The sequence below is a fragment of the Bos indicus x Bos taurus genome, chromosome 3, assembly GCF_003369695.1.
Source record: "Bos indicus x Bos taurus breed Angus x Brahman F1 hybrid chromosome 3, Bos_hybrid_MaternalHap_v2.0, whole genome shotgun sequence".
NCBI lineage: Eukaryota > Metazoa > Chordata > Mammalia > Artiodactyla > Bovidae > Bos > Bos indicus x Bos taurus.
In genome coordinates, this window is record NC_040078.1 from 106296540 (window position 1) to 106310545 (window position 14006).

A 14006-nucleotide genomic window follows, 5' to 3' on the forward strand; every position below is an offset into this window, starting at 1 on the left:
CCCCTTCCCAATAGTGTCCCAGAAGCCCACCAAGTGAGTCAGGGGTGGGGCTGCAAGAGAGAGCTTCTGAAGGGCACTTAGGTAGGTGTTCCGAACTTGACTGGCGTCTTGCCTCCACCTTCCCCTTCAGGCAACATCAGGCTCTGGTCAGAGCCCCTCCTCCCTACCTATTCCTCAGTCCAGGGAGTCTAATGCTGCAGAAGGAGGATAGGAAGTGTGAAAGGAGGAGATTCTGGACCCAACGTGCAGGCTCCTCTCCTCCTCCTTTTACCTCTTCCAATTCCTTCAATGCGTTAATCCCTTAATGGAAACAGGTCCTCAGGGTCCATTCTGGACCTTCTGTTCTTCCCACACACCCCTGGGGTGATTTTGCCTGGCCTCCTGTCTCACTTCTCTCTTCTGAGCACCAGATCCACTTATCTCACTGATCTCATGACTGATACAGAGTCTCAGACCCCACTTGGCTAAAAACAAACTCATTGTTCTCCTCTGGACCCTCAGGTCAGTGGATGGGTCTACCTCCCATCGATTCCCTCAGGCCAGAAACCCAAAAGTCAACTTGTCTCCTCTCTTTCCCCTAGTCCTCACATACTTTCAATTCTATGTGTGTAAGAAATTCTATGTATGTACATGCGTGCTCAACCCCAGATCAAACCTGCATCTCCTGCATTAGCAGGTGGATTCTTTACCCCTGAGCCACCTCAGAAGTCCCTCAATTCTATTGGGTTGCCCAAAAAGTTCTGTTAGGGTTTTTTTCCATACAATGTTTTGAATTGTCACCTGTCACCTGCCTGCTCCTTCCCTCCAACTCCACTCCACTTCTCGGTAAGGTCTCCAACACCTTCCACCTAATCACTAACTTCTGGCCTCTAGCCCAGCTGTGAAATCTCAAAGAACTTCAGCTCCTTTCTTTGGCTCAGGGCATAAACTATCCTATTATAAAAATGGCATAAACTGCCCCATTCTGACATGTTTAAGAAATCTTTTTTTAGATGTCTCAGAAGGCAACATTTTAAAACCAAGGCAATCAATAACCACAACTTAAATATAATATCTGCCTTTCAAAATAAATTATCCTTGCAGACCCTTGCAACAAGGGTTTTTTTTTTTCCCTAGTACAACAATTAACACCACTTTGCAGTAGACTTATGAAAACAGTCTATAAATAAAGAGACTGCCGCTATAAAGAGTGCCGCTAGCACAATACTCAATAGCATGTTATGAAACACAAGCTTCCCAGACCATCAATCTTTTTAAAAAGAAGTCAAAATCTGAGTTTCAGATGAAATTTCACAGTTCTCAAAGGTTGGCAATCAGTTTTCAATATCTTTAAAACCACTGTTCAGACCCCCAAGTGTGCAACTGTTTGGGCAGCCTCTAGTGCATCCTCCAAGCCTCCACGCTTGAAACAGTCTTTTGCAAAAATAAAAATTATTTTTTGAAAAGATCCTACACTTAATACTGACTGGTTGCTGCCATGATTCCAAGTGGTTCACATGGAATTCATTTAATCCAACACTCAACAGAGTAGTGGAGTTACTATTCACTCATTTAATCCAACATTCCGTCCGAAGACAGTCCAGAGAGGTTAAGTCATTTACCCAAGTTACACAGCTACAGAGTGGAGGAGCTGAGATTCTAACCCAGCCGTCTGACCACTGAGCCAACAGCTGGGAAGGTCCTCGGGATTATGGACCAGCGACTCCGCAGCTCTGTAACAAATCAATGCATGAATGACTGAAGGCGTGAAGGTGGATGGAGTCTTCTCTGCCTAGTAACCACCTGCCTGAAAGCCGCGGGCCCCGCCCCAGCAGCGAACGCCAAGAACGCGCGCCAGGGGGTCTGCGGCGACTCAGCGGGAGCGGTCCTTGCACAATGCAGGTACCGGTGTTCCCTCCCTTCCGCCACTTTGAGGCTCCTGGACAGGCCCGGCCACCGCTTCCTGCACACACACCCCCGGGTCTGCGACGTCCGGCTGCCCGCCCTCCAGCCCGCAAGTCCCAACCTTGGAGTCGGGGGAGGGTTCACTTCCTGGCTGTGTACTGGGGAGGTCTGCCAGCGGAGCCACCACGGATTTGTTGCCCCCTGGTCCTTCCTGTCCCACGCCCCTTCGTTGACATACCGAGTGTCAGGGCCGTCTGGGACGCAAAGGCAGTTTAAATTCAGCACCCACCCGACTATTCCACAAGTATAATAAAAATAGTTTCTATGTCATGGAACACCTTCTAGGTGATGGGAAGGCCCAAGGGAGAGCTCCCCATGGATAATCTCGTTTAATCTTCAGGACGGCCATGCATGATGAGTATTCCTATCCTTATCTGACAAGTTGGATACTGAAGACCAGATTGTGAAGTGTCCTCAGATCAGCAGTGAGGGGGTGGAGGAGCCCAGATTTGTCTGATACCAGTGTCTTGCTTGTTCCTGCACAGTGTTCTGTGTAGCCCATCCAACGTTTTGGCCCAGGGACTGGAGCCAGGCCTGGGAAGACAGATCCGGAAGGGTGCTTCCCTGGCTCTCAGGAAGCATCCCTTCTGGTGGGGGAAAACTTCCTAGTGCTGGGTGATCTCAGAACTCACAGAAAGGCACGCCTGAGCACTCAAGTTCAAAGAGATTTCAGATGGAGGGCGTACATTGCACAAACCCTGAGATGGAGAGAGGGCCTCCAGGCCAAGCTCCTGCAACAACACAGCAATAACCGCTGCCTTCCCCCTCAACTCACCCTCCTACAGCCTCTGCCTGCTGAGATTGGATGCTCCATCCATGCGGATATCTCTGAGTGTGTGTTTGGCAAAAGACATGATGTGGGAAAGGCCTAGGCAGTGATGTTCTGGTAAATATTTAACAACTGGAATGGGATAGGGGGACGGGGACAACCTAATTTGTAGCATTTGCAGGCTTCCACAGAGTAAACACTCCACCGTGGCCAATGTGAAGCTATCAAAGTTAGAGTTGTACAGTAGCACACCATTCTATAATACTTCCACCATAACAGGTACAATAGATAATAGTAAAATACAGTAAAAACAAGTGGGGAATGATGAGTTTGGAGTCTCTACGATCTTTGTTTTTAATATTTATTTATATGTAAATGTATATAAAGTGAAAGTCACTCAGTCATGTCCGACTCTTTGTGACCCCACGGACTGTAGCCCGCCAGGCTTCTCTGTCCATGGGATTCTCCAGGCCAGAATACTGGAGTGGATAGCCATCCCCTTCTCCAGGGGATCTTCCCAACCCAGGGATCAAACCCAGGTCTCCCGCATTGCAGGTGATCCTTTTACCATTTGAGCCACCAGGGAATCCCTGGTAAATATATAAATGTATAAAATTTATATAATTTTATTTTTTATGGCTGCAGTGGGTCTTTGTTGCTACAAGTTGGGGCTACTCTCTAGTTGTGGGGTTGGCTTCTCACTGCAGTGACCTCTTGCTGCAGAGCACGGGCTCTAGGGCATTCAGGCTCAGTAGCTGTGGCTCTAGGGCATTCAGGCTCAGTAGCTGTGGCTCTAGGGCGTTCAGGCTCAGTAGCTGTGGCTCTAGGGCGTTCAGGCTCAGTAGCTGTGGCTCTAGGGCGTTCAGGCTCAGTAGCTGTGGTACAACTACTAAGTTGTGGCTTACTTGCCTTGCAGCATGTGGAATCTTCCTGGACCAAGGATTGAACCCATATCCCTGCATTGGCAGCTGGACTCTTAATCACTGGACCACCAGGGCAGTCTTAATTTAATTTTTAATGACCACATGTAACAACCAGCTTCCATGATTCCTAAAAAGGCAATAACCAGCTCTCACTGAGCTAGTGCAAACTTTTCCAGCACAGCACTGGGCCTAGGTAACTCAGGCCCCTGGCGGCAGCTCCTTTGGCTGCCTTGGGGCTCCTACGCACAGGAGTCATTGTCTCTCTAGTCTGTGTTTCCCTCTAGTGGACAGAAGAGTCATTCCAGGTGATTCTCTGGCTCCACCTGTGCTCAGAGCTCAGCACCCAGGTGTGGATGTCACTTTTCATGGAAAAAGTTTCTTAAGGGGAGTTCAGATGGTTTCATAATTATCTTCATACACAAGGCATGTAGCATTCCACCTCTATGAAGGGCAGTGCCTGCAGGGCCCCTGGGCCACAGCCATGACCACAACCTCCAGAGCATCTCAAAGTCCCATGTCACCCCCCATGTGACCGCTCAGGCTTGCTACATCAGCTCCCCCCCACTCCCATCAGGTCTATTTCTAAAAAAGGCAAACTTATCAGCACCTGACTGTATTAGGGTTTATGTTTTCATATAATTCATAGTCCGCTAGTGAAACACCAATGAGGACCATTCATATGCATAGGGCACATATGAGAAAGGCTTCCCTGATAGCTCAGTTGGTAAAGAATCTGCCTGCAATGCAGGAGACCCTGGTTCAATTCCTGTGTCAGAAGATCCACTGGAAAAGGGATAGGCTACCCATTCCAGTATTCTTGGGCTTCCCTAGTGGCTCAGCTGGTAAAGAATCTGGGTTGGGTTCGATCCCTGGGTTGGGAAGATCCCCTGGAGAAGGTAAAGGCTACCCACTCCAGTATTCTGGCCTAGAGAATTTCATGGACTGTATAGTCCATGGGATCACAAAGAGTTGGACACAACTGAGTGACTTTCACTTTCACGTGAGAAAATGGAGTCAGTTAGGTGCAGAGCTAGGGCTCCCTCTCCTGCATTATGCTTAGACTCTTCTTCCAGAACCCATCTTCCCAAAGTGCGGATATATCTGTGTCACTCCTCCACCCACAAACCTCCTATGATTCTCCACTGCTTTCAGCTTCAGTTCAAGCTCCTTCACCAGACATTCAAGGCCCTGATTAAGACTCCATGCATATTGTTTACCTTGAATCTCCAAAGAAAAAAAGGAAAATGGCATTTAAAAAATTTTCTTCTTGGTCAGGTACTGTGCTAAACACTTGGCTAACAGTATTATTTAATTCTCCAGTAGTGCTACTAGATAACTGTAACCACTTTCCAGGTGAGAACACTGGAAGGCAGTGCGGGCCGGCTCAGTGTGACACAGCGTGCAAACAGGGAAGTTTTGTACGTGGCCTACCTGTCTTTGTTCTCGAAAGCTGCCCTTGCCTCTCCAGACCCGGCCCCTTCCCCAGGTTGGCAGCAGAGTCAGGTGCAAAGATTCCAGAAAGAGAGGCCACATTTCTTAGGGTTCTAAGGAAAGGATTGCTTTTCAGTGAAACTCAAGCAGAGCCACAGACTTGGGATAAGAAATTAGATTTTAATCTGATTAAATTTTCTGGTGTTGATGCCCTTCCTCTCCCCTCCTTCCCCCTTTATCTTTCCTAACTCTCCTTTTTCATCTTCTCCCTCCTCATCTCTTTAACTTCCACTGGAATCCTAAACATCTTTAAGGCTCATATCAAATTTCCCTCCTCCAGAAAGCCCTCTCAGACCACCTGGCTCAGGAATCTGCCTAGTGAAAGTGAGAATTGTTGCTGTTTGAAAGGAGCAGATTTTTGGCTAAACATGAGGATTGATCACATGGGTTTATCTCCACTGATTCCTGAAATTCCATTAAAATGACAGTATATGGATTAGGGAGAAAAATATAAACTCACAAGAGAAGGGAATGACTATTTAATGGGTGTGGTGTTTCTTTAGGGGTGCTGAAAGTGTTCTGAAAATAGTGGTGATGATCACATGAAAAAAAGAAAAGAAAGAGGAAATGTCAGACCCAAACCTTACACCATGCACAGAATTTAACTGAAATGGATCAAAGATCTAAATATAAATGCTAAAACTGTAAAACTCTTGGAAGAAAACATAGAGATGAGTCTACATGATTTGGCAATGAATTCTTAGATATGATGCCCCAAAGAGCAAGCAACAAAAGAGAAAGTAGATTAATTGAATTTCATCGGAATTAAAAACTTTTGCGAATTAAAGAACACTAGGAAAAAAGTGAAAAAAGAATCCACAGAATGGGGATAAATACTTTCAAATCATGTATCTGATAAGGGCTTTTCTGGTGTCCCAGTGGTAAAGAATCTGCCTGCAATGCAGGAGCCTCAGGAGACATGGGTTTGATCCTTGGGCCGGGTAGATCCCCTGGAGAAGGAAATGGCAACCCAATTCACTATTCTTGCCTGGGAAATCCCACAGACAGAGGAGCTTGGCGAGCTACAGTCCATGGGGTCGGAGAGTCAGACCCGAATGAAGCGACTGAGCATGAGCATGTAGCTGATAAGGGTCTAGTATCCAGACTATACCTCTTACAATTCAATGGCAAGAAGACAAACAATTCAGTTAAAATATGAACAAAGGATCTGAATAGACATTCTCCAAAGAAAATATACTAACAGTCAATAAACATGAAAAGATGCTCAATATTATTAGTTAGCGAAAAGTGAATCAAAACCATGAGGGGAGTTCCCTGGTTGTTCAGTGGTTAGGACCAGTGGTTATTCAATCCTGAATATTCATTGGAAGGACTGATGCTGAAGCTGAAGCTCCAATACTTTGGCCACCTGATGCGAAGAGCAGACTCATTGGAAAAGACCCTGATGGTGGGAAAGATTGAAGGCAGGAGGAGAAGGGGACGACAGAGGATGAGATGGTTGAATGGCATCACCGACTCAATGGACGTGAGTTTGAGCAAACTCCAGGAGATGATGGACAGGGAAGACTGGAATGCTGCAATCCATGGGGTTGCAAAGAGTCGGACATGACTGAGCGATTAAACAAGAACTGCCAGTGGTTAAGACTTGGCACTTTCACTGCACTGGCCCAAGTTTGATCCTTGGTCGAGGAACTCATATCCCGCAAGCCTAGAGGTGTACCCCACACCTCAAAAAACCACAATGAGATACCAGTTTATACCCATTAAGACGGCAATAATAATAATAATAATAATTGAAAATAAGTGTTGGCAAGAATGTGGAAAAATCAGAACCTTTATACATCACTGGTGGGAATGTAAAACAGTGCAGCCACTGTGGAAAACAGTTTGGCAGTTCTTCAAAAAGTTAAAACATAGGGGACTTCACCGGGAGTCCAGTTACTTAGACTCCAAGCTTCCTCTGCAGGGGCAATAAAAAAGAATGAAGTTTTGATATATGCTGTAACATGGGTGAACCTTGAAAACACAATACTTAGTGAAAGATACCAGATACAAAGAGCCATGGCTGTTATATAATCCCATTTATATGAAATGTCCAGAATAGGCAAATCCACAGAGACAGAAAGTGGATAAAAGGTTGCCGGGGTGTAGGAGGGTAGGGAATGACCATGTAATGGTTATAGGTTTGGCAGGCAGAAGTGATGAAGGTGTTCTGGAATTAGATCGAGGTGACAGTTGCACCACCTGTGAAACCACTGAATTGTACACTTGAAATGGTTACAATGGTGAATTTGATGTTATGTGAATTTTACTTTTATTTTTATGTATTTATTGGCAAAGCTGTGCAGTATGTGCAATCTAAGTTCCCCAACCAGAGATCAAACCTGTGCCCCCTGCAGTGGACATGAGGGATCCTAACTACTGGACCGCCAAAGAATTCTCTACTTTAATTTTTAAACAGAAAGAAAGCAGAGAGACAACAGCAATTGAGAGATGTGGGAGCTGGATGGATAAGGGCTGGCTGCCTTAGCGAAAGGCCAGAGGAAGCTGAAATATAATTCCTTATCAAGGGAGTGGGGAGAAGGAGAGAGCAGTATCAACAAGAAACAAGTCTACATCTGCCTCAGAACCCAAGAACAGCTTAGGAATGGGAGGTGCTGGATACTTCTGAAGGTAGGTTGTCGGATGGGCTAGAAGGGGAGGCCTGCGGGAAAGCATAAGGAGCTAGACTCCTAAATCTCCTCCTTCAACCTCTGCAGCCAGATGACTGCCCTCTTCCAGCTTGTCAGGAGACTGAATTGAGAGGCTATGGATATGGGAACACTGGCACAGCTGAAAACAGGAGTGATGGACTGTACTGTAATCGGGGGGCATTTGCTAAACTATAAGACCCTCTCGTCCATCCCCTGCCCCTTCTTGGTTCCCAGAACACTGGGAAACTTAAAACTTTGCCCTTGGTAGATTAGAGGAGACTTCTCTATGTGGAAATTTAAGAACCCACATATATAGACAATTGAAGAGTTTCAAGTAAAAATGCCAGATACCTGCATTTTCACCTGCCTAATTTCACCTGGATAATCACCCTTTAGTGAAGTTCCATAATTGATAGACCCTCCTCCCGCCACATACACACAGAGCTTTCAGTGAGCTTTTAATACTTTACTCTTTCACGTAAATAAAAGCTGACATTAAGGATCACCAGACATTTGATGAAAGTCTCTAACAACAACAGAGGGGAAAAAAAAGAGCAAAAATAAAAGGGGAGGTGGAAACAGATCCCCAAGAAACAGGGAAAACAGGTAGCAGAAGAAAACTTCAAAATTTATAATGAATATAAAAACTATTATTAATAGCCTCAGGGGGAAAAAAGGGGGGACGATTGTGTCCATGTGTGGGGGGGTGATAAATAGTCAGTTACAAAAAGGGAACATTTGAGAAACAAACAAAGAAAGAGCTCTTACAAATTATTTTTAATATAATAATCCAAAAATTAAGTCAATAGGTTGGAAGTTGAGGAAATCTCCCAAATAGAAGGTGAAAAAAAAAGTAAAGAAAAGTCATATGCACACATAGAAGTGGAACTTGAAGAAAAGATAAGAAAAAGACAAAAAGAATTTCAGAAAAAGAGAAAAAAAGATAATGAGTGGGGAAATGTTTCCAAAAAAATAATAATTGCAGAGTGCATGGATTTCCAGACTTGAAGGTTCATAATGCAGAAAGATCCTGCAAGGTAATTCTAACACTAGTTTTGCAGAGTAGGTCAAGTTTCACAGTCCTCCAAAAGACTGTTCTCCCTTCAGACCCCCACTACAAGCTCAGGGGTTTGCAAACCACCCACGCTTCTGACCAACTGATTACAGAGTCAGGGGGTTCCCACTAACCCCTGAAGCTTGATAATACAACTAGAACAACTCACAGATCTCAGGAAAATTCTTTTCTTATGGTTACAGATTTATTATGAAAAAAAAAAAAAAGATACAAATCAGAACCAGCCAAAAGAAGACACACAGGGACAAGGTTTGAGGGTCCCAAATGTGAAGCCTCCAGTGTTCTCTCCTTGTGGAGTCAGAACACGTCGCCCTCCCAGCACATGGATACAGAGTATTGTTAACCAAGAAAGCTTACCTGAGCTTCAGTGTCCAGTTTTTACTGAGATTTCATTACATAGGCATGATGGGTTGAATCACTGTCCACATGATTAAACTCAGTCTCCAGCCCCCTTTCTTTATCTAGAGATCAGACCAGTGTCACATGGCTTGATGCTCCAATCCTCCTAATCACAAGGCTGGTCTTTCTTGTTTGACCAACCCCTATCCTAAGTCATCTTAATTTATCCAGGGGACCACCATAAGGAATCTCGTGTGCATGCTTAGTCCCTCAGCCGGATCTGACTCTGCGATCCTTCGGACTGTAGCCTGCAAGGCTCCTCTGTCCATGGGATTTTTCAAGAAAGCATACTAGAGTGGGTTGCCATTTTCTTCCTCTGGGGGATCTTCCCGACCCAGTGATTGAACCCTCATCTTCTACATCTCCTGCATTACAGGTGGATTATTTACTTGCTGAGCCATTCAGGGATGCCCGAGTAATCGCATGAAAATGAATTGTCAGGGCCCTGATAGCAAAGACAGTCCTATCTGAAAATTTGAAGAATTTAGAGGCTACTTACTAGGGACAGGAAATGGCAACCCACTCCAGTATTCTTGCCTGGAGAATCCCATGGACGGAGGAGCTTGGTGGGCTACAGTCCACGGGTCGCAAAGAGTCGGACACGACTGAGCGACTTCACTTTCACTTTCACTATTAGGGACAGGAGACAAGGGCCAGTCAAATTCTTTATTATACAACAGAGGCACACCAAAACACAGCAATGGAAAAAAAAAAAAAACAGAAGGTCAGAGCTTCCAGAGGGAGAAACTGGTCACATACAAAGGTTTGTATATCATATGATATCAATATTCTCAACAGCCTAATTGTTGCTAAGAAACAGGAAACAATACCTTTAAATTTCGTATTGTTGTTGTTGTTCAGTGGCTATGCTGTTTGCAACTCTTTGTGACCCCATGAACTGCAGCATGTCCTTCACCGTCTCCTGGAGTGTGCTCAAATTCATGTCCATTGAGTCAGTGATGCCATCCAGTCATCTCATCCTCTGTCGCCCCCTTCTCCTTTTGCCCTCAATCTTTCCCAGCATCAGGATCTTTTCTAATGAGTTAGCTCTTCACATCAGGTGGCCAAAGTATTGGAGCTTCAGCTTCAACATCAGTCCTTCCAATGAATATTCAGGGTTCATTTCTTTTAGGATTGACTGCTTTGATCTCCTTGCTGTCCAAAGGACTCTCAGGAGTCTTCTCCAGCACCACCATTCTAAAGCGTCAATTCTTTGGCTCTCAGCCTTCCTAATGGTCCAACTCTCACATCCATACATGTCTAGTGAAAAAACCATAGCTTTATCTATACTGACATTTGTTGGCAAAGTGGTATCTCTGCTGTCCTGGTTTGTCATAGCTTTTCTTGCAAGGAGCAAGCATCTTTTAATTTTGTGACTGCAGTCACCATCTGCAGTGATGTTGGAGCCCCAGAAAATAAAATCTGTCACTGTTTCCACTTTTTCCCCTCTATTTGCCAGGAAGTAATGGGACTGGATGCCATGATCTTAGTTTTTTGAATGCTGAGTTTCAAGCCAGCTTTTTCACTCTCTTCTTTCACCCTCATCAAGAAACTCTTTAGTTCCCCTTCACTTTCTACCATTTGAGTGGTATCATCTTCAGAACTGAGGTTGTTGGTATGTCTCCCAGCAATCTTGATTCCAGCTTGTGCTTCATTCAGCCTGGCATTTTACATGATATGTACCCTGCATCTAAGTTAAATAAGCGGAGTGACAATATACAGCCTTAACATGCTCCCTTCCCAATTTTGAACCAGTCTGTTGTTCCATGTATGGTTCTAACTGTTACTTCTTGACTTGCATGCAGGTTTCTTAGGAGTATTTCCATCTCTAAAAAGATTTTCCACAGTTTGTTGTGATCTACACAGTCAAAGTCTTTAGCATAGTCAATGAAGTGGAAGTAGATGTTTTTCTGGAATTCCTTTGCTTTCTCTATGATCCAACTGATGTTGGCAATTTGATTTCTGGTTCCTCTGCCTTTCCTAAATCCAGCTTGTACATCTGGAAGTTCTCAGTTCATATACTGCTGAAGCCTAGCTTGAAGGATTTTGAGCATTACCTTGCTAGTATGTGAAATGAATGCAATTGTATGGTAGTTTGAACATCTTTTGGCATCGCCTTTGTTTGGGATTGGAATGAAAACTGACCTTTTCTGATACAGTGGCCACTGCTGAGTTTTCCAAATTTGCTGACATATTGAGTACAGTACTTTAACAGAATCATCTTTTAGGATTTGAACTAGCTCAGCTGAAATTCTGTCACCTCTACTAGCTTTGTTTGTATTCATGCTTCCTAAGGCCCACTTGACTTCACACTCTAGGATGTCTGGCTGTAGGTGAGTGGCCACACTGGTCATTAAGTCCTTTTTCATCTTGTTCTTTTGTGTATTCTTGCCACCTCTTCTTAATATCTTCTGCTTCTGTTAGGTCCTTATTGTTTCTGTCCTTTATTGGCCCATCTTTGCATGAAGTGTTCCCTTGGTATCTCTAATTTTCTTGAAGAGATCTCTAGTCTTTCCCATTCTATTGTTTTCCTCTGTCTCTTTGCATTGTTCACTTAGGAATGCTTTCTTATCTCTACTTGCTTTTCTTTGGAACTCCGTATTTAGTTGGGTATATCTTTCCCTTTCTCCTTTGCCTTTTGCTTCTCTTCTTTTCTCAACTATTTGTAAGGCCTCCTCAGACAACCACTTTGTCTTCTTGTATTTCTCTTTCTTTTGGATGATCTTGGTCACTGCCTCCTGTACAATGTTATGAACCTCATCCATAGTTCTTCAGGCACTCTACCAGATCTAATCCTTTGAATCTATTTGTTACCTCCACTGTATAATCATAAGGGATTTGATTTAGGTCATACCTGAATGGTCTAGTGATTTTAACTACCTTCTTCAATTTAAGCCTGAATTTTGCAATAAGAAGCTCATGATCTGAGCCACAGTCAGCTCCAAGTCTTGTGTTTGCTGATTGTATAGAAGTTCTCCATCTTTGGCTGCAAAGAATATAATCAATCTGATTTCACTATTGACTATCTAGTTATATCCATGTGTAGAGTCATCTCTTGTGTTGTTGGAGGAGGGTGTTTGCTATCACCAGTGCATTCTCTTGGCACAACTCCATTCGCCTTTGCCCTGCTTCATTTTGTACTCCAATGCCAAACTTGCCTGTTACTCCAGGTATCTCTTGACTTCCTTCTTTTGCATTCCAATTCCCTATGATGAAAAGGACTTCTTTTTTAGCTATTAGTTTCTGGAGGTTCTCGTAGATCTTCACAGAGCTAGTCAACTTCAGCTTTCCAGCATTAGTGGTTGGGGCATAGACTTGGATTACTGTGATATTGAATGGTTTGCCTTGGAAACAAACAGAGATCATTCTGTCATTTTTGAGATTGCACCCAAGTACTGCATTCTGGACTCTTGTTGACTATGAGGGCTACTCCATTTCTTCTAAGGGATTCTTGCCCGCAGTAGTAGATATATTGGTCATCCGAATTAAATTTGCCTATTCCTGTCCAGTTAAATTTCTTAGGGAAAATTATTTCTCATCTAATATTCTATGCCCAGCCAAACTATCAATCAACTGTGAGGGTATAATAAAGTCGATTTCAGAAATGCGAGGATCAAAATTTTTACTTCCCAAGTAGCCTTTCTCAGGCAGTTGCTAAAGGATGTGCTCTGCCAATGTGAGGAAGTAAATCAAGAGAGAAGAAGCAGGGACTTCCCTTGTGGTACAGTGGCTCGGAATTGCCTTGCAGTGCAGGGGGTGTGGGTTCAATCCCTGGTCAGGGAACTAAGACACCACATGCTATGAAGCTACTGCACCCATGCACCACAACTAGACTGTCCACGGGCTGCAACAAAGATCCTGCAGGCTGCAACTAAGATCCAGTGCCGCCAAATAAATCAATATTTTTTTTTAAAGAGAAAGAAAGAAGAAGCAGTGAGCTCCAGAAAATGGGGGAGCCAAAACAGGAGAGAAGCAAAGGGAATTTCCAGGATGATGGTGAAGGGAAGTTGCAAAATGACAGTTGTGAAACAGACCTAGAGATCAAGTTCAAACTGTACTAGAAAGACAAAGGGCTCCTAGAGGGATGTTTCCAAGAAAGAAATGGAACTAATAGATTGATTACCTGACATGTTTGACCATATGAAGCAACCTTTGTAGCTCTTGTGCGAATGTGAAGTGTTAAATTCATTTACATAGATTAAAAATATCCGTAGAAAGGAATATCTACATTGATATCTAAGCCAAAAAGAAAAATTACAATTTAACTCTGAAAATAAATGTTTTACGAGAGAAAATGAAGGGACTTTCCTGGCAGTCCAGTGAGTAAGACTGTGCTCCCAATGCAGGGGCCTAGGTTCAATCCTTGGTCAGGGAACTAGATCTCACAGGCCACAACTAAGAGTTCACATGCAGCAACTGAAGATCCTCCAAGCACCAACTAGAAAATCTAAAAAAATAAAGGAAATGTAGTCAGAGTAGTCCATACTCACAATCCATAAGCCATACTCTACAGTCAAAACATTATATATATTGAATATTTATTTCATAATTGATCTGTAAAAGATGCTTCCCAGGTGGCTCAGTGGTAAAGAATCTGCCTGCCAATGCAGGAGATTCGGGTTTGATCTCTGGGTCAGGAAGATCTCCTGGAGTAGGAACTGGCAACTCACTCTAGTATTCTTGCCTGGAAAATTCCATAGAGAGAGGAGCTAAGTGGCTACAGTCCACGGGGTCACATGAGCTGGACACAA